Source organism: Suncus etruscus, chromosome 9, assembly GCF_024139225.1.
Source record: "Suncus etruscus isolate mSunEtr1 chromosome 9, mSunEtr1.pri.cur, whole genome shotgun sequence".
Taxonomy (NCBI): domain Eukaryota; kingdom Metazoa; phylum Chordata; class Mammalia; order Eulipotyphla; family Soricidae; genus Suncus; species Suncus etruscus.
Window position 1 is genome coordinate 48,445,636 of NC_064856.1, and position 20,232 is coordinate 48,465,867.

General features: G+C 41.4%; 1 protein-coding gene and 1 non-coding gene across 2 annotated transcripts in view; one reads left to right on the forward strand and one right to left on the reverse strand.

Annotated features, from left to right (window-relative positions):
• MAP6 (microtubule associated protein 6) overlaps nucleotides 1–20,232 on the forward strand; it is a 104,245-nt gene that overhangs the window by 15,274 nt on the left and 68,739 nt on the right. The gene's annotated exons all lie outside the window — the stretch shown is intronic.
• LOC126019702 (U6 spliceosomal RNA) lies at nucleotides 4,401–4,507 on the reverse strand. The gene has a single exon (XR_007499330.1). It is a non-coding gene; the product is annotated as a U6 spliceosomal RNA (small nuclear RNA).

Here is a 20,232-nt window from a genome sequence, read left to right on the forward strand (position 1 = left end):
AACTATAGAGACAAGGACCAAGAAGACCTGTCCATGGTAGGAAGCTTGCCACAAGTAAGTGCAGTTAGGGCAGAGAAGGAACCATTATGACTATGATAGTTGAAAATGATCACTTTAGACAAGAACTGAGTGCTTAAAGGAGATAAAGTCATATATGCATGATACACCTGCAGTAACAATATTGAAAATCACAGTGTCTAAAAGAAAAAAAGAGAGAGAGAAAGAAAGAGAGAGAAGAAAAACGTCTGCCACAGAGCAGGCAGGAAGGATAGCAAGAGTTCTTGGATGTTGGTGGAGGGAAATGTGTCTGGTGAAGGGTGTTGTACACTATATGACTGAAACTAAATTATGAACAACTTTGTAACTGTATCTCATGGTAATTCAATTAAAGAATTTATTTATATGAAAAATTAAGCATGGTTAGCTTTGGGATTTTAGAAAAGGCAAGAGGGAGGAGGAGGAGAGGGAACTGGTAGCATAGTATCCAGGAAGGAGGTGAATGAGAGATGATGAAGACCTCTTGATGGAAAGATTATATACAAGAACTGATGGATAGAATATAATGATCATTGAAAAGTAAGCAGGAAGGGAGAGGGAGAGTTTTGGAGCCATATCCTGCAATACTCAGGAGTTACTCTTGACTCTTCATTCAGGATTCACTCCTGGTGCAGTTCAGGGGCCATATGGGATACCAGGGATTGAACCCTGGTTAGTTGCATGCAAGGCAAGAACTCTGCCATTTGTATTGTTACTCTGATTCCAATGGTTTAAGCTATTCAGTTTTTGATCATTTATAGCATTAGTTTATAATAAACTAATATGTAAGCTTTCTCAATGTCAGTACTACTGGTATTTGGGACAGATAATTTTTTGTTATGAATAGCGGTCCTATGCATTGTTGAGATTTAGCAACAACTCAATCTTTTCTCTGAGCCAGAGATATATAGTTCAGGAGATAAAGCTCCTGCCTTGCATGTAGTAAAACCTAGCACTGCATATATTTGGTTCACTGTGCACTGCCAGGAGTGGCCCCTGAGTATAAAGCCAGGTATGACACCTCAAAGAAAAGATAACCTACTATTATAGAGCAAGCAAAAGTAAAATTACTGCAGGACTCAATAATATGGATGTATCTCGGTGGCATAATAATGAGTGAAAGAAATCAGGTGCAGTACATTATTTGAATGGGTCCATTTATGTGAAGTTCAAAGTTGGGCAAAAGCAACAGTCTACAATAGAAATGAAAATACAGATGACCCCTGGCAGTTAACACCCCTGGTGTTATTGGCTATTGAGTATTAGGAAACCTTCCAAGATATCAAGATCTAGACATTGAATTTTTAAATTTATATAGTCAAGCAGTTAAGATTTATGAATTTTATTATCTTTAGAATAACTGGAAACTTTCACTACCACCATCACCACTATTCCTGTCACCAAAACTAAGTTAATTAAATGGAGATAAAGGTTTGATGCTCAGAAGAAAGGACAGAACAGATAGAAAGATCTGGACATTTGGGCAGTGATGACAAGTGTTGGGGAAGATAAGAAAAAGCTAATGCTGAGGCAGAGCACAGCAAGCACTAGTAAAGTCAGGGATGAGTGGAAGGAAAGTTCACCAGGACCACTGGGGACTGTTTCCCAGTGGTGACTATTTCCCAGTGGTGACCCAGTTGGCCAGTGAGGGTCAACTTCCATCTTCCCAATGTGTTCGGAACAGAGGACATTCCCCGCCCCCAACTGGTGACCAGGAAAGAATAGGCTCTAGGCTGATGAACAGAGACCCTTTATTTCATTCTGACAGTGCTTAGATAGAGAAACTTATCTAGAGAAATTGAAATATGTGCAGGGTGACAGGGCCAGAGATATAAAAGATATAAAGGTCAGTCAGAAGGATGTGAGGCACCAGGGAGAAGTTTAACATAAACCTAAATTTTGGGGCTTCGAGGTGTCTAGGGAGCATCACAATGGGTGATAATAATGGCCACAAAGAAAATAGGCAATTTCATTAACCTGTGGTATCGTTGAGGGAGGAGAGACTGCCCCAAGTCAAGCATGAGTAGTTACAAATCATGAGGAGATTGCACACCTCTTTGTGCTATCCTTCCCCAGTTCTGTAGGGTGTCTCCAAAGCTTTTGCCTCAAGGAGAATCCCCAGAGCAGTTGCTCTCCAGGGTCCCCTAAATCAGTTGCTCTACAAGGGTCTGTCTGCGAGATGGTTTGGGAACAGCTTACTGGAATTCCAACAGGGGACTTATCATGTTCTAACAGAAGTGAGACTTATGCTCTGCCATTGTCTCAATCTCCATAATGGCTGCTTTTGGCCTTGTGTATTACCCACATGTGTATTATTAACCCATGTGTATTATATAATGATACTCCATCCTTCCTTTTCTACTCTTGTTTGTTTTGTTTGAGGTGGTGCTCAGGGCTCATTCATGCTCTGTGCTCTGGGATCATTCTTAGAGAGGCATGTGGCCTTAGGGATAGAACCAGGGTCTGCAATTTGCAAGGCAAGTGCCATATCCCTGTACTATCTTTTGACCCCATGTATTTATTTCCAAATTAAATGAAAAGATTTTTGTAGGATCTAGCCTGGTGTTATTTCTTTCAGCAAGAAAAAGAAGCTTGTGGCTTGGCTTAAGTCTTAAGCCACAAGACCCACAGCAAGTGCTTCCCTACAGCACTGTCTATTCCACAAAACTGTTCTCTGTGCTCACTGTGCACTTTGTGCCACAATGTCAGAAAGTTGGCCCAAGTAGCAACCTATCCTAGAGTGCATTTTTGTAATTTTCTTAGATCCCAGGAATTGTTCTTGATTAAATTCTAACAGTGGGCCAAAGACAATGCAGAATGCAAAAGAATTTTAGAAGAGAACAGACATAATTGAGTTTCAGCCTCATCTACTGAGTGCTTACTCCCTGCCAATTGCTTTGCATATCTTTTTACTCAGACTTGATAGTGACCTTTAAAGGTCAGCATCCTTCTAAAGTGATGATTACAATCAGTGACACCCAGGGGACTGAGGTAAAAAACAACCAGTGGCTGAGCTGACTAAAGACCTGGTTTTCCTCCTTCCAGCCCACTATTCTTTTGCTTGGGCCATGCAGCTGACCCCTGCCCTGTCCTCTTTGTTCAATAGGCCTTTCTTAGGAGGGTTACAGCCCTCAAATGTTCTACTGCTATTTTCCACCCCTGCCTCTTAGGCTTTGATTATCCTCCTCTGTCAGCCTGTTTATGCTGTTGGCGAGAGTTGGAGTGGGGAGTGGTTCCCATGACTTGTCCCCAGCTCTCTGTGGAGCCCTGTTGCTTCCGGAACAAGGCAAAGATGTCCAGTCTGTAGTCAAAAGGTTTCTGTGCCCAGAATATTTGTCCACTGTTCCTGCCACAAACATGTAATTATTTCCCTGGGGCTTCTCTGCTCTGAGTGCAAATGAAAATCACACCTTGCTCTGGGCCTTGCCAAGCCCCACCTCAAAACCATTGCTCAGTTTTACCTCCTGCCTCTTTCCATCTACTTTTTAAATCCTTCAATCCTTTGGGCTATTAGTCCATTGGGAAAGAGGCTTATTCCAGAAAAGCTGGGAATTTAGTTGGATTTGTTTGATCATAATATAAACTAGTGCAGTTGGCTTAGCATTACTTTAATTCTAAGTTCACTGCTATCTAACATTCGAAGATTGAAGCTGTGGGCTCTGAGGATTCAAATACGTGATTCAGCTCCTGCTGAAGGAGGTGTGGTGTCTGGATGCAGGCCAGCAAAGCTAGTGGGTCTAGGCTGCCAGGCCTACAAGGTTGGTTAGATTAATTCTGTGGGAAGATTTGTGGAAGTTGTATGAATCCTGAGAGTTGTCCTTGTATCCTGTGGAATATTTGGTGACCATTAAGGCTTAGCTGAGTTGTTGTTGTTGTTGTTGTTGTTGTTGTTTTGGTCACACCAAGCAGTGCTCAGGGGTTACTTCTGGCTCCATGCTCAGAAATCGCTCCTGGCAGGCACAGGGGATCATATGGGATGCTGGGATTTGAACCAATGACCTTCTGCTTGAAAGGCAAATGCCTTACCTCCATGCTATCTCTCCGGCCCCTGGGTTTTTTTTTATCCAGTTATCCACTTATATTGTTTTCATATTTTGGCTATTACGAATAGTGCTTTGAACACAGGACTGCAAATGTCTTTTCCAAATAGAGTTTTGGGGCCCTTGAGGTAGATGTTAAGAAGTAATATATTGCTGGGACATATGAAAGCTCAATTCTTTTTTTTTTTAAAGATAATTAAAATCACTCTAATTTTATTATTCACAAAAAGATGACTAACGTTTTTCTACATCTTAAACAACTTTCAGTATAAAATAAGTGGTTATGCTTAATGAAGCTGCTATCATCTAAAATAGTAAGCATGTAAAAATATGGAACACTTCACAAATTTGCGTGTCATCCTTGCGCAGGGGCCATGCGAATCTTCTCTGTATTGTTCCAATTTTAGTATATGTGCTGCCGAAGCGAGCATGAAAGCTCAATTCTTTTTTTTTTTTTTTTTTTTTTTTTTTTGGTTTTTGGGCCACACCCAGCGGTGCTCAGGGGTTACTCCTGGCTGTCTGCTCAGAAATAGCTCCTGGCAGGCACTGGGGACCATATGGGACACCGGGATTCGAACGAACCACCTTTGGTCCTGGATCAGCTGCTTGCAAGGCAAACGCATCTGTGCTATCTCTCCGGGCCCGAAAGCTCAATTCTTAGTCTTTTGAGAAGTGTATCTTAACTCTCTTACATCTTTACCATTACACATCAGCACCCAAGCTTGGTGCATAGTATTAAGATACTAATAGATATTATTTGAAGAAATTAATAATGTATGTAGGCACTTAATATAGTGCTAATCTCATATTAAGTAATAAATTAGATGACATTATTTCATCATCATTATCCCCAATGTGTTGAATGCCACTTGGCCAATATCAAGAGGTACTTTTGCTCTAATTACACACAAAATTTGTGGAAGAGAAAATGAAATGCTCAGTTAGAAGATTTTTTTTTTTTGGTTTTTGGGGCCACACCCATTTGATATTCAGGGGTTACTCCTGGCTAAGTACTCAGAAATTGCCCCTGGCTTGGGGGGACCATGTGGGACGCCGGGGGATAGAACCGCGGCCTTTTCTTGGCTAGCGCTTGCAAGGCAGACACCTTATCTCTAGTGCCACCTCACCAGCCCCTCGGTTAGAAGATTTTTATGAATATCTTTTTAGTATGGTTTAAAGGATGAGAAAAGACTTTTAAAGGGGAGCAGGGCATCTGAACTGGATCTAAAAAGATTGGTTTGATTTCAGATCATGATAAGCTAGACATGAATTTGGGCACCAGATACTCAAATATAGCAGATGTCTCAAGAAGAGGAGTGATACAGTTCTAGGAGGCTCCTTGGTATCCTCTAAAAGTTTTGATGACCATTAGAATTAAGTTTTAGAAACCAAGGAGATAACTCAAGATGTTGGAATTAATTCCAAGGGTTTTGTGAGGTCTGAACTTGATCCCAGCACTGCATGGACCCTGAGTCCCAGTGAACTCTTCACCAAGCTATTAGCCCATAAGAAACATGAGGCCTGCTAAGAAACTCCTATATTTTTTAAATCTGAGTTTTATTTTTTAAAGCTACTTTAAAAAATAACTTAAATATGTATAACTTTTCAGAAAAAGTCTAGATTAGTGGTCAGCAAACTTTCAGTAAGAGGAAGAAAGGGATAGATATTTCAAATTTTGCAGACCTTTCTTTAAATATTAGATATTAGGAGAGAACAAAGTTCTTCAAAGTTTTATTGCCAAAAATAAAAATAGTGGGGCCGGAGAGAGACCATGGAGGCAGGGTGTTTGTCTTGCATGCAGAAGGATGGTGGTTTGAATCCTGGAATCCCAGCATCCCATATGGTCCCCCGAGCCTGCTGGGGGCGATTTCTGAGCGTAGAGCCAGGAGTAATCCCTGAGTGCTGCCGGGTATGACCCAAAAAAACCAAAAATAAATAAGTAAATAAATAAATAAATAAATAAATAAAAATAGTTGGACATAATGAGCAATATCTATTTTTCAGAAGACTTACATTAGCTAAAATGAGAGTATGTGTTCATGAAATTAATTGCAAATATTAAAAACATTATTGCATATCTTAAATAATCATTCTTAGCACAGAACTGAACAAAACTGAATTTGATACACAGGTCATAGTTTACCAGTTTTTTGTTAATGTTATTAAGGTCAGAATATGTGTCACCAAGTGTTTAAGTAGCAAAGAACTTCCTGAACAGAATGCCTGAGAATGCTTGGCTTGACTGAGACTTAACAAGCACATCTTCCCAAGTGTGACATAGGCATCCTCTTGTTTCCTTACAAAATTGAAAGCAATGGGGCACTGATGGACATGAGAATGTCTCTTTGTTTTATTTTATAATGAGCAACCAACCCATGTCTCATAGTAACTAAGAATACAAGATACAGGAGTCACCATTGTGAAATAATATTTGTCTTTGGATGCTATGGCCATTCAAAATGATGTTAAGGGAATAGTGGTATTATAAGGTGCAGAGGGAACATAATCCTCTTGCCTGGGTTCCAGCACCCAAGAAAATCACCGGAGAGCTCTACCAGGAGACTGTTGCTCAGAAGCCCTGGCCCAGCATTTCCCTAGAGTCTGCTAAAGACCAACTGTGAATTGGAAAAATATTTGGTAGTTCGAGTTATAAGTAATCTCCTCTAGCACTGCTCTTCTCAGGGGAGCCTTGTTGCATTGTGAAAATCCTGACTCAAGCTACATTTGGGAGAATGTGGTGATTCATAAGCACTGACAAGTTTCTAGGTATATGGAGGAAGGTAGAGAATGCTACCTTCAATTAAACTTAATACAAGTCGTATTTGTTGGGTGCATCATCTGAGAGGCTGATCTAGACTCTGGGGCTAAAATTAGGGTCCAAGTTTGTGACATCCTGGTTTATTCTATGTCTTTTATTATTTCAATTGTAGGGAGAATTAGGATACACCCAACAGTGCTCAGGGTGTCACTCTTTCAATATATTTAAGAAATGAAATTGTTGGATCTTTGACTGCCTTCAATCATAACTCAACTGATAATTTATAAAAGTACCATTTTTCTTATAATATTAGAGTTTAGTCATTTTGCAATGACAGTTTGTAATTTAGAAATGGTATGTTGTCTTGCCTGAAGCCTAGAGTTGGTCTTATGCCAGGAAACTTCAGGGGTAGGATCTCTTTGTATTTAGGCCAAGGTTATTCCTTTCCATGCCTCTCATATTTTGGTGGGCCTATGCAAACAACACTTGCCACTCTAACACCGTTTTTACTGTGCTCCTTTGACTCTAATCCTTAAAATGCACCCACTTAAAATTTGAGGTTAAATGCACCCACTTAAAATTTGAGGTTAACTTAAGCTAATATGCATGTACATTGAAATGTAAAAAATACTATGCCTCTAATGTTTAAGGAGTTACATAAGTTTTATGGCTTTAGATTGCCTTGTGTGCTGTTAAGAAATATTATAATGTGCTACAATCTGGGGACTTGAGGGACAAAGTAATTGTACATGGATTCTGTTTTATTTATCTTAACGTTCTTTGGCTGAAAGTTCAAAATTAAGATATCAGCAAGGGGACTTCTTCTGAGAATTATGTTATGGCTGATTGTCCTTCCACTGTAACTTTACCTTGTCCTCTTTCTTTGCATCTTTTGTTCTCATAATTCAAAATAAGAAAAATTAAAAAAAAAAGAAATGGTATGTTGTGGGCCTGGAGAGATAGCACAGTGGTATTTGCCTTGCAAGCAGTCGATCCAGGACCAAAGGTGGTTGGTTCGAATCCCGGTGTCCCATATGGTCCTCTGTGCCTGCCAGGAGCTATTTCTGAGCAGACAGCCAGGAGTAACCCCAGAGCATCATCGGGCATGGCCCAAAAACCAAAAAAAAAAAAAAAAAAAAAAAAGAAATGGTATGTTGTTTAATTTACATTTCCAGTGAAATTAAGAAGCTTTTTATGTTTATTGGCCATTTGCATTCCTCCTCTTTGGATTGTATATTCCATTGTTAGGGTGTTATTAAAAACTATATTAGTTCTGGTTATTAATAACTGTTTTCTGTGACTTATCTTTTTTATCTTATTAACTGTGATTTACATGTAAAAATCTTTCCTGTATTCAATTTGTTTAGTTTTTTTTTTAATGGCATATTTTTCTTTCTAATTTAATAATTTCTTTTCTTTCTTTCTTTTTTTTTTATTTTTTTGGCTTTTGGGCCACACCTGGTAACGCTCAGGGATTACTCCCGGCTATGAACTCAGAAATTGCTCCTGGCTTGGGGGACCATATGGGACGCTGAGATCAAACTGTGGTTTGTCCTGGATCTGCCTCATGCAAGGCAAACGCCCTACCTCCATGCTATCTCTCTTTTTATTATTATTATTTTTTTATTTTTGGTTTTTGGGCCACACCCGGCGTTGCTCAGGAGTTACTCCTGGCTGTCTGCTCAGAAATAGCTCCTGGCAGGCACGGGGGACCATATGGGACACCGGGATTCGAACCAACCACCTTTGGTCCTGGATCTGCTGCTTACAAGGCAAACACCGCTGTGCTATCTCTCCAGGCCCCACATGCTATCTCTCTTGCCTCTCCATTTGAATTTTTAACTTGATTTATATCTAAAAGTTCTATTTGATATTTTAAAATGTATCTTCTTTTTAGTGGAGTCCTTTTATCACACTATCATTTTACTGTAATTTCTTTTTTCTTTGTGCCTTTAAAAAATTATGTTTTAATTTTGTTTTTGGAGCATATCCATTAGTGCACAAGTAATACACCTGACTTTTCACTGAGGGGTCACAGGGAATCATATGGGGTATCAAGATAGAATCCAGGTATCACACAAAGAAAGTATCCCACCATCATATTATCTCTCTGGCACTTCCTTTAAAATTTTTTATAGGGGCTGCTTGACTAGTGCTTAGGAGTCCAGGGCAGTGCACTGCATTCTGATGACTCTGCTTCAGCCTGATAATACTGAAGCCTCATACATGTCAGGCAATCATGCTATCACTTAAGCTCTCTTCCTGGATTTTATGCTTTTAAACATTTTACATATTTATTTTATATGGTTCAAGTGATGGCATATTTAAAAAAATTTGTATTCAGACTGTGATTTATAATTCTATAAATAGCAATATTTGATATATACGGTATTCCAACATTTCATCTCCACCAGTGTCAGAGTCTCTATACAATTGTCTCGTATATCATGTACCATACCCTCATGCATTTGTTTCACTCTTCTTCACCATCTTGGTGGCTTCCTCAGGTAATGATATCATTTCATTGACACAAATCATCATGGCAGATGACTTCCTCCAAGGGTTTTAAGATTTTACTGTGGTCGTTTAAAATAGCTCTCTGGGGGTCAGAGAAATAGCAAGGTAGTAGGGCATTTATCCTGTACTCAACTGACCTGGAACAGTCTTGGGTTCAAGTCCTGGCATCCCATATGGTCCCTCAAGCCTGCCAGGAGTGATTTATGAGTGCAGAGCCAGGAATAACCATTGAGCTGGATATGACCCAAAAACCAATGAACCAACCAACAAACAAATGAATAAGGTAGCCCTCTGGGGTGATTATATGTTATTTTCTGAGAGGGGTATTCAGTGTTTTACTGGTTGTAAAATAAATCCCCACACCATATTTCCAATTCTGGGTGAGTGGGTCTGAAGCAGTGTAGCCACAAAGAATTCACAAAAAACCAAGCTAGGGCCCGGAGAGATAGCACAGCGGCGTTTGCCTTGCAAGCAGCCGATCCAGGACCTACGGTGGTTGGTTCGAATCCCGGTGTCCCATATGGACCCCCATGCCTGCCAGGAGCTATTTCTGAGCAGACAGCCAGGAGTAACCCCTGAGCACCGCCAGGTGTGACCCAAAAACCAAAAAAAACCAAAACCAAACAAAACAAAACAAAAACCAAGCCAGTCATAGGGAATAAAACACAGAGTCAGATGGCTTCTTGCCTCATGGTCTCTCTGGGCCCACCAAACCAAAACCTCTCTTTGTTGAGCAGTTCAAATTCAACCAGGAGTAGGAGGATCAAGTGGGAGACAAAAGCACCTATCTAGGTGGACTTTTACAAGTCAAGGGGGTAAGTGAAAATAAAGAGGAAGTTGGGAACTGCCTTTGTTTTGGGTAAAAACAGAGTGTAATCTTTTACAAGATTAAAAGTGTAATTTTTAACAGTTTGAGGTTTGCAATAAAACTATAAATAGGATACTACAAATAGGGATCCATGTATGGGGGCCACTGCAAATAGGGAATCCACATTTATGTGTCACTTATGTTTAGAGCATGACTGATTGTTTACCCTTATCCATCATCCCATCATCCCAAACCCTAGACAGCGCAGAGCTTCCTTGTTACTCTCCTGGGCCAGTGACTCGCTCATACAAAACGCAAAGGGGCACCTACACAGGTGTGCTGGCCAATGCTCAAAAGTAAGCCCAGTTTACAAATAATAATAAAATATGTGATATTCTTTACTATAACTTCCAGACACATAAAAATTTACTATGACATTGTGTTTCTTCCAAAACTCAGCATCAGTTTCTATAACTCCATTCTAACAAATGATGCCAAAAAACCAGACTGTGATTATGAGTGCTGTTAATTCAGCAAGGAACTAACTCATGTTAATGACAACTGAGTGTCAGTCTAACATGACTGTTGACTGACATTTTGTTTACATAAAGAGAAAGTGAATGGGAAAAAGTGAGGATTCATGAAGACATGACAGAATTTCACCCATTAGCCAATGCTGTAGGCTTTAATTGTGTATCATTTAATGATTTGGTCAAAACCTGACAGCATATATGATGGTATATACATAATGTATGTAGTTTACCTTAGAACCTCGACTTTGTCTTTTATGTGCCATGTAATTCATGTAGACATCCTATATTCCATTTTCCTAACTTATTTTTTTGTTCTAATGAGATGGTGTCATGTAAATTTAAATATATATAGCTCCTATAGAAATAAATAGGGAGAGTTTGAAAAATGTTAAAAATAGATCTACCATACAGTCTAGTCATTTAACTTTTAGGCATCTGTTGAAAAAAAAAACATCAGTTTGAAAAAATCCATTTATACCTATGTTCGCTGCAGCACTGTTCACAATGGCCAACATCTGGAAACAACCCAATGTCCAACAACAAATGAGTGGATAAAGAATTGAAGGTGCATATCTACACAATAGAATGCAACTCAGCTACTAGAATAAATGATATCTTGCCTTTTGTTACAACAAAGAATTGAGGGAGTTGGATCAAAGGAAGGAAGGAATGAAGAAAAGAAGGAGGGAAGGAAGAAAGGAAAGAAAATGGAAGGAGAGAGGAAAGAGGGAACAAGGGAGGGAAAGAGGGAGAGAAAAAGGAAGGAAGGAAGGAAGGAAAGAAAGGAAGGAAGGAAGGAAGGAAGGAAGGAAGGAAGGAAGGAAGGAAGGAAGGAAGGAAGGAAGGAAGGAAGGAAGGAAGGAAGGAAGGAATAAAGGGAGGGAGGGCATCTGTATACTAATTGGATCCCAGAAAAGCACAGTGGTTGAGTGCTTGCCTTGGAGGTACAAGGTTGGGTCCCATCCCTTGCAACACTCCACATGTCAAGTGTGATCCTGGCAGCATTGTTGTTTGAGATTTTTGGTGTCATATCAAAGTCTCTAGTATACAACAACACTGTATGCACGAAGTGTGGGCCTTTGGGGAGCACCACCAGCAAGTCTGTGCCATCCTTTGTCATCGTAACAATGATGAAACTTGTCTGGGAGCCTTGTAGTGAGAGGTTAGAGGGCCAAGGCTGGAAGCAAAGCTGCCATGATGTTGTAAGGCTATCAGCAAGATATGGAAAATTGGGGGTCAAGTGGTAAAGGAAGTATGTTCAGACACCACAGGCAGCCCAAGCCCTGGTATGAGGTGTGAGAAAGGCAGCGTAAGTAGTGCTGGTGTGGGTGCCCAGATGAGTTTCTTGACTAGGAGTGCCACAGGTGGGACTAAAAATGGAGGCTTCATTGGGCACTGCCAAGTGTAAAATAAAATACACAGTTTGTGAGATTACCCACATGCAGACCCCAGGTGGATGGGTCTAAAGAAGCAGGGTATCTGGAAGGATCAATAAACCAAGCCAGTCAGGAAAGATCATGGAGTCTGTGGTTTTTCACCTCATCTTTTCTGCCTGAACCAAAAGCCAGAACTGCTTCTTTCTTTATTAAACCAATGCTCATTCAAACCGGTGGGGCAGGGTGAAGTAAGATCCAGATGAGCTTTTACATATCAAAGGAGAAGTTTAAGGTAAGAGGAAGATAGGGAAATGCCTTTGTTTTGGAATAATAGCTGCGTGTCATATTACAATTTCACCCTTTTTATTTAAAACAAAGCAAAACAAGAGAGAGAAAAGCTACAAACGTTTTGTACTAAATTTCTCGCCAAAGGAGGAACCTCAGATCAAAACTTATAATAAAAATGATAGTTATTTTGCATATGCACTGTAAAAGTTGGCTGTAAAAGCATCAAAGGTCAGATTATGCATACATATTCTCAAAATAATCAGCTTTTCCATATCTTTGTCTTTTACATATCACAAAATTTTTCATAGACTTCTCCGAACATAAACATTAGAACCTTTCTGCAGATACACCTAATTTGAAAAAATTTTAAACATTCTTACACCAAACACTGTGATATTAGTTTAGGACAGTGGTCGGCAACCTGCAGCTCGCGAACCACATGCGGCTCTTTACACTTTTAATTTGGCTCTTCTGTGTGCCGGGCGGCCACTCCAGGAGTCAGGACTCTGCTCCTAGTCTCTGTCAGTGCGCGTCCTTTGTGGCTCTCAAAATAAATTTCAATCGTGGTTTTGGCGAGATTTGCTTCAGTTGAAAAAAAAAAAGTTGCCGACCACTGGTCTAGGACATTCGAGTTTATTTTCATAAACTTCTCTAAACAAAATCACAAGAACATTTCTGCAGAAATGCTCTCCTCTCCCCTCCTCTCCTCTCCCCTCCTCTCCTCTCCTTTCCTCTTCCCCTCCTGTCCCTTCCCCTCCTGTCCCCTCCCCTCTCTTTTCTTCTCTTTCTCTCTGTCTCTCTCTATCTCTCTCTGTCTCTGTCTGTCTCTGTCTCTCTGTCTCTGTCTCTCTGTCTCTGTCTCTCTCTATTACTCTCTGTCTCTCTCTGTCTCTCTCTGTCTCTCTCTGTCTCTCTCTCTCTCCCTCCCTCCTGTAACAACAGTCCATAACTAATCTTTTTTTTTTTTTTTTTTGGTTTTTGGTTTTTGGTTTTTGGGCCACACCTGGCGATGCTCAGGGGTTACTCCTGGCTGTCTGCTCAGAAATAGTTCCTGGCAGGCATGGGGGACCATGTGAGACACAGGGATTCGAACCAACCACCTTTGGTCCTGGATCGGCTGCTTGCAAGGCAAACGCCGCTGTGCTATCTCTCCGGGCCCAAGTCCATAACTAATCTTAGCATTTTGGTCCAAACAATCCAGTTTCCAGTTTTTGAATTGAGTAGGAAACAGGAAATTCTTAAACTTTACAGTTTAACTGACTCTTAAATCATCCAAGTGATTCTATTTCCTTTGGATGCCAAGCACTTCTGGCAGATAGCAGGTAGTCAACAAATGTTACAGAAGGCTGAGAGTGTTAGTGAGAGTGTCAGGGGCTCAAGGCCAGCAGCAAGCAGAATAAGACAGTGCTCGGGCATATAGCATGTCAGAGGCGGTGTGAACAGAAGCATGCAGGCACCAGCTAACTCAGACATTGTTCAGTCTGGTTCATTTCCCTGTCCTGCACCAGTGACCATCTGCTCTGAGCAGCCACTGTCTGAAAGGCGAGGGTATCCATGGGAACCAGCTTGCAAATTGCCAGGAGGCTGCCAGCCAGAGAAGAGAGTCAAAATAAAGTGCAACCAGACTTAACAGACTTTGACAGACTTCTGTGTATTCGGGAGCAGGAGGTGGTGCCTGGGAGAGCCAGGGTGGGTATAAGCGATGGCCCAGTAGCCTGCAGAAAGTTCCAGGATACAACCCTGAATCTTTTTCTTCCTTCCTAAGAAAAAAGAATTTTTAAGGACAAATTAGTGCAAAGTAGAAACCTGAACTGGAAGTCACTTCCAGTCCCTCCACTCAGAAGCAGATGCTTTAGCTTTGGAATTTGTCTCTGTATATTTTTCTAATGTTGGAATCATGCATTTCTCATTCTATGTTCTACATTGGAGTCAAGTCATTAACCTTGAAGAGGGCTGGAATGGGAATTCCATTCTAGCATTCTATTCCGGATTCCAGCTTCAAATTTAGCTATGAAGGCCTAGTGACAAATAGATCTGAAATGCACATACCCCAGGGGCAGATATTCCTGCCACCACCTCAGACAGTCCCTGGCATTCTTTTTTAATTATTTCACTAGTTTTTATTTTAAATCAGGTATTTCATGTACAGTTAAACAGTTTTGAAAAAGCCTGTACCTTCAGGAAAAGATACTCCTCCAGAGAAGAAAGGGCTGTTAAGAAAAAGGTAAAATGATAGTCCCTGTATGGAGTCCTTCCTCTGACTCCAGCAAAGCATAACACCCCTCCAAGTTCAGTTTTCAGACACCCTAAAGTCTTACCTTAAACCACCCAGTGGGGTGCCCAGATGAGGATATCTAAACCAACGCTTCGAATTACCTTGTCCTGCCCTCTTTCTTTCTTTAAATACCCTTATTTTGTTATTTTCCTTTTAGCTCTCAGGGAGCCATGGACCTTTAGTTCAGTCTTGAGCAAGTCAAGAATCACACCAAGCACAGTCAGTCCCCAAATTGCACAGAAATGATACCCCTCAATTGCACCCTATCACAAGGATAAAAGTTTCATTTGGAGGGGGGTAGCACAGGTTTTAGGATTTATCTTAGGACTCCTCTTTGAGCCATCTCCCCAGCCCATATATGAGTCTCTTGGTAAAGCAAACCCCAATTTCCTGAGGAGCATGTACTTTGCCAAGAAGCACATCAAGAAGGGCCAGCAGTGCTCCTAAGGCCCTTGGAATACCCAAGGAGATTAGGTTAGCATCCCAAGAGCCAGAAACCAGCAGCACAGTCAACATGCCTACTTGCTTAGCCCAAGTTTGGGAAACATACTTATCTGTAGTACCAAGGATTCAGAATCTGATGGCCAAAGGCAAAGGCCCAAACCAAGACCTAGATTGCAGCTACTACTCCAGCACGAACTCAAGCTCCCAATGATACCCTGGTCTCCACAGAGGTTCCAGAACAAAGGCCCCTGTTGCTAAGCTGAGCACAAAACTGCTGTCACCCTGGAATCTTGCTAATAAGCCCATGGCAAGATCTGTCAGTCAAAACTAATAAAAAACTGTCATCCACTGAAAGACCCTTGTAGTACTTTCTAGGTGAAATACTGCTGAATTAGGGAATCGTTTAATAAAAGCCGATTAGGTCTCCAGTTTTGTGGATTTAACAGAATTTAATAATTTAACAGAATTTTAGGGTGTAAAATTCTGAGTGATATAAGTAAAGGAATAAGAAATGTACATGAGGGACCAGGTATCCTGAATTTTCTGGTAATAAAGTGAGAATGGGGCCCCCACTGGCACTCACAACCCCCTCAAAAAAATTTCATTGAGAGTATGAAAGCATTTGCATAAGAAGGTAGAGAAGATGGGGCCAGAGCAATATTATAGCAGGTAGGGCACTTATCTTGCACAGGGCTGACCCAGGTTCAATCCCTGGCACCCAGTATGGTCCCTTGAACTTGCCAGAACTGATTCCTGAGTACAGAGCAAGGAGTAACTCCTGAGCACTGCTGGGCATGTACCCTACAGGGGTTGAAGTAATGAAAACTTTAGGCAAGTGAGCAAAAACACATAAGGGGAAAAGAAGCTCCAGGGGAACAACATTATTGCTTTTTTTGTTCCCATCTTATGTTTTCATATTTTCCTTTTTTTTTTTTTTTTTTTTTTTTTTTGGTTTTTGGGCCACACCCGGCAGTGCTCAGGGGTTACTTCTGGCTGTTTGCTCAGAAATAGCTCCTGGCAGGCATGGGGGACCATATGGGACACCGGGATTCGAACCAACCACCTTGGGTCCTGGATTGGCTGCTTGCAAGGCAAACACCGCTGTGCTATCTCTCCGGGCCCCATGTTTTTCTTCTTTCCTATTCTCTCCCACTCTCCTCCCCAAATGCATGGGGATGCCTGAGGTCTGAGATTCTGCCATGCTGACATGTCCATGGGTTCTATGGTAGGCATAAAGCTGTCCAGGCACCAGTGGCCATGACTTTGATAAGCTAAAGCATTAATGACTACATCATAGAGTCTGTGCCACTTTCACTGGGACCTATTCTTGCTTTCCCTGGTGGGAACAAAGAGAGACTTTATAGGGCACAGAAAACTGGGTGTTTTAGCTTGGTCTCACCATTGGATTTTTTAAAATTGATTGATAGATTGATTGGTTTGGGGGCCACAACCAGCGGTACTCAGGGGTTACTCCTGGCTCTGCACTCAGAAATTTCCCCTGGCAGGCTGGGGGACCATTTGGAATGCTGGGAATTGAACTATGTCCCTCCTGGGTTGGCTGCATGCAAGCAAAAGCCCTACTGCTGTGCTTTCTCTCCAGCCCCTGGATGTTTTGTTTAAGCACTAGGAAAACCTTTCACCCTCCTTCACATCTAGTCTTAGTTCATGGCATGGCATGCCATGAGCTATGAACTACTTACTTAACCCATCTCATGCCAGTGTCCTTATTGTTTCTGCCACCGTCCATAGCACTTGGGCTCCCACCCCCACTTCACCATGGGCAGTGACTTTCTGTTACAGCTGAAATGTGCAAGTTGGCTATGAAAGCACCCCTGACCTATACCAGAGTGTTTTCTCAACTGGATTTATTCTTTAGATTTTTTTTTTCTGATTCATTCTGTATAATCTTGAGCAGAATACTTCCTCAGAATGCTGACAGCTGCCACAGACTTTTGGTCAGGGCCAGCAGGAAGGAGTGAGTTACAGCTTTCGTGAATAAGGCTCAGTGAAGGCCACCTAGTCAGTCTCATGCTTTGCCCCTACACATTGCAAACTCCCTATTTAGTATTCCTATTTAGCATTAGTAGCAGTTCACTTATTTTCAGTGTTTCCTCACTGAATTCCAAGCCTGACAAGGAATGCATTTCTCCCTCCTTCTCTTTTCTTCCTTCATCTTCTTTTGCCAAGTTGTATTGCAAAGCATTTCTTTTGAGGTAGTATAGAGACCAGGAGGTGTCTTAGAAGTCCTCTATTCTTACCCTCCCCCTGTTTCCCCTCTTTGCTGAAGCTCACAGCAGGGTTTGTGATTTGCACAAAAAGGTTTTATTTTTTTTTCAGAATAGGGAATTGCATGGATATCTCTTTGGACTCCTGACCCAGAGCTCTCCTTTCTCACCAAGCACCCTCCGACTCCATCTTGCATCATTCACATCCCATTGCAGAAATACTTCCAAAGGGCCCAAGGGAGATACTATAAATAGCTGGGTTTAGTTTATTGAATGTGTTTCTGCCCTTTTAAATATTTCTGACTTTTAAATATTTATTTGACTCAATACTATCTGTTTTCCTGGGAAACTAGAAAGCAGAAACTAACTGTCTTTTCCAATGAAGTGTCAGTAAGTACTTCCCCTGCATGATTGAAATACCATCCCATATGGTCTGCCATGGACTTTTATAATTTTGCTTGGAAAAAAATAGTTTGAGGAACAGTTTAAAACATTTAAAATTCTAATGAAAAAATGAACATATGGGCTGGAGAGATGCCTCTAAAAACAACACATTCTTTACATGTGGGAGGCCAGGGTTTTTAGTTGTTGTTGTTGTTCCTGGTTCTTTTGTTTTGTTTTGTTTAATTGTTTTTGGGTTACACCTGGCAGTGCTCAGAGGTTATTCCTGAGTCAGCATTTAAGAGAATTACTCCTCGCAGGCTTGAGGAATCATATGGGATGCCAGCGAAAGATCCCAGGCTGGTCATGTGCAAGGCAAATGCTCACCCTGCTATACTATCATTCCAGCTCCCAGTAAGGATAGGGTGTGATCTCCATGTTGCACAATCTCCCCGTTTCTGGGAGTGTCCCCCAAACTGCTTGGTATAACCCCAAAACAAAAAATGTGAATATGAACATAAGGCTACAGTTATGCTTCTTTACCAACATCTTTAAAGAAGGCTTTGTAAATTCACATTTCAAGGCCTTTATTTAGTCAAAAAGGTGTGGAAATTTTTTTAAGTTATGCAAGGCTGGAGAGATAGCACCAGTGGTAGGGTGTTTGCTTTGCATGCAGGTGACCCAGGACAGGTGATGGTTTGAATCCCAGCATCCCATATGGTCCCTGGAGCCTGCCAGGAGCAATTTCTTTTTTCTTTTTTCTTTTTTTGTTTTTTTGTTTTGTTTTGGGCCACATCCGTTTGATGCTCTGGGATTACTCCTGGCTAAGTGCTCAGAAATTGCCCCTGGCTTGGGGGGGACGACCATATGGGATGCCAGGGGATTGAACCTTGTCCTTCCTTGGCTAGCGCTTGCAAGGCAGACACCTTACCTCTAGCGCCACCTCGCCGGCCCCATAAAGTAGATCTATTTTTTTTTTTTTTTGGCTTTTGGCTTTTGGCTTTTGGGCCATACCCAGTGGTGCTCAGGAGTTACTCCTGGCTATCTGCTCAGAAATAGCTCCTGGCAGGCACGGGGGACCATATGGGACGCCAGGATTCGAACCAACCACCTTGGGTCCTGGATCGGCTGCTTGCAAGGCAAACGCCACTGTGCTATCTCTCCAGCCCTGCCAGGAGCGATTTCTGAGCACAGAGCCAGGAGTAACCCTGAGTGCCATTGGGTGTGACCCAAACAACAACAACAACAACAAATGTGCAAAATAAAACCAATCTCAGGGTGTATACAAGGAACGAACAGAATTTAAGGTTATTCATATCCCAATTTGAAGTCTCTAACTTTATTTAAACATCATGCTTTACTAAGTTGTTCACCCTAATACCTTATCAGCCCCAAACTAAGGGTCCATTCTTCTTTTATGTCTTCAAATGTGGAAGCAATCAAGTAAGCAAGTCTGAGAAAGAATACAAGTTTTATGCAGAATTGTTTTATCCTGGCTATCATGCTCTGGTGGTTTAGGCCTCTCTGTACTTGTAAATCTTCACTACCTTCTTTCACAGATCCCCTATGCCTGCAAATATCTTGCCAGTTTCTCCTCATCCATAATACAGTTGTTCTGAGCATTCAGTTTTCCCCAGTGTGACCTCCCATTCACCATTGTCCCCTGTTCTCTCCATCCTCACCACCATGCCTACCCCTTAGGCAGGCACAAAATTAATTTAATTTATATTATATTTCTTGTTACAAAAAATAGTAAGTAGAATTATCAAAAAATAATTCAGTAAAAGAAAAAATTTAAAAATTGTTAGATCTCACAATGGTGTTATTAAAGGCATTGTCTGAGGGTTTACTGAGCTGTTTGTTTCTAAATGAGTCTATTATGTTATTGTTTTTGCTTATTGAGTTTTATACTACTGTTCCATCTAATTTGCTGTGCTCCAACTATGTTAGTATTTAGGAGGTGTTGCACAGTTGCTTGTTGGTCAAGTGCTCCAGGAGCCCCAGGATCTGTAGAACTGGACTATTCATGGCCCTCCCACTCCTAAGGGAGTCCCAGAGTTTTCAGCCAAAAGACCAATGTGAATGCTAGGATTCTCTTCTGAGGTTAGTAGATTAGTGGTGAGGCTGGACCTTTATCTGGAAGAGGCTGTAGGTTGTGGATGTGGCTGCTGGGGCTTCTAGCCTTATGGGGGCAGAGGAAGGTTGCCAGAATTTTTAGCTCAAAGACTTGGGTTTTGGGGAGTATTGTTGGCTTGGGATCTATTTTAAAATGACTTTGGGGCCGGAGAGATAGCATGGAGGTAAGGCGTTTGCCTTTCATGCAGAAGGACAGTGGTTTAATTCCAGCATCCCATATGTTCCCCCATGCTTTCCTGGGGCGATTTCTGAGCATAGAGTCAGGAGTGATCCCTGAGCGCTCCCAGGTGTGACCCAAAAACCAAAAAAAAAAAAAAAAAAAAATTACTTTGGTGTCTCTGTAGAGCTTAGTCACAAATCTGTGAAGCTAGGCCATTTACATGGCAGAGGCTGCGAATTCTTTATTAACTTCAAT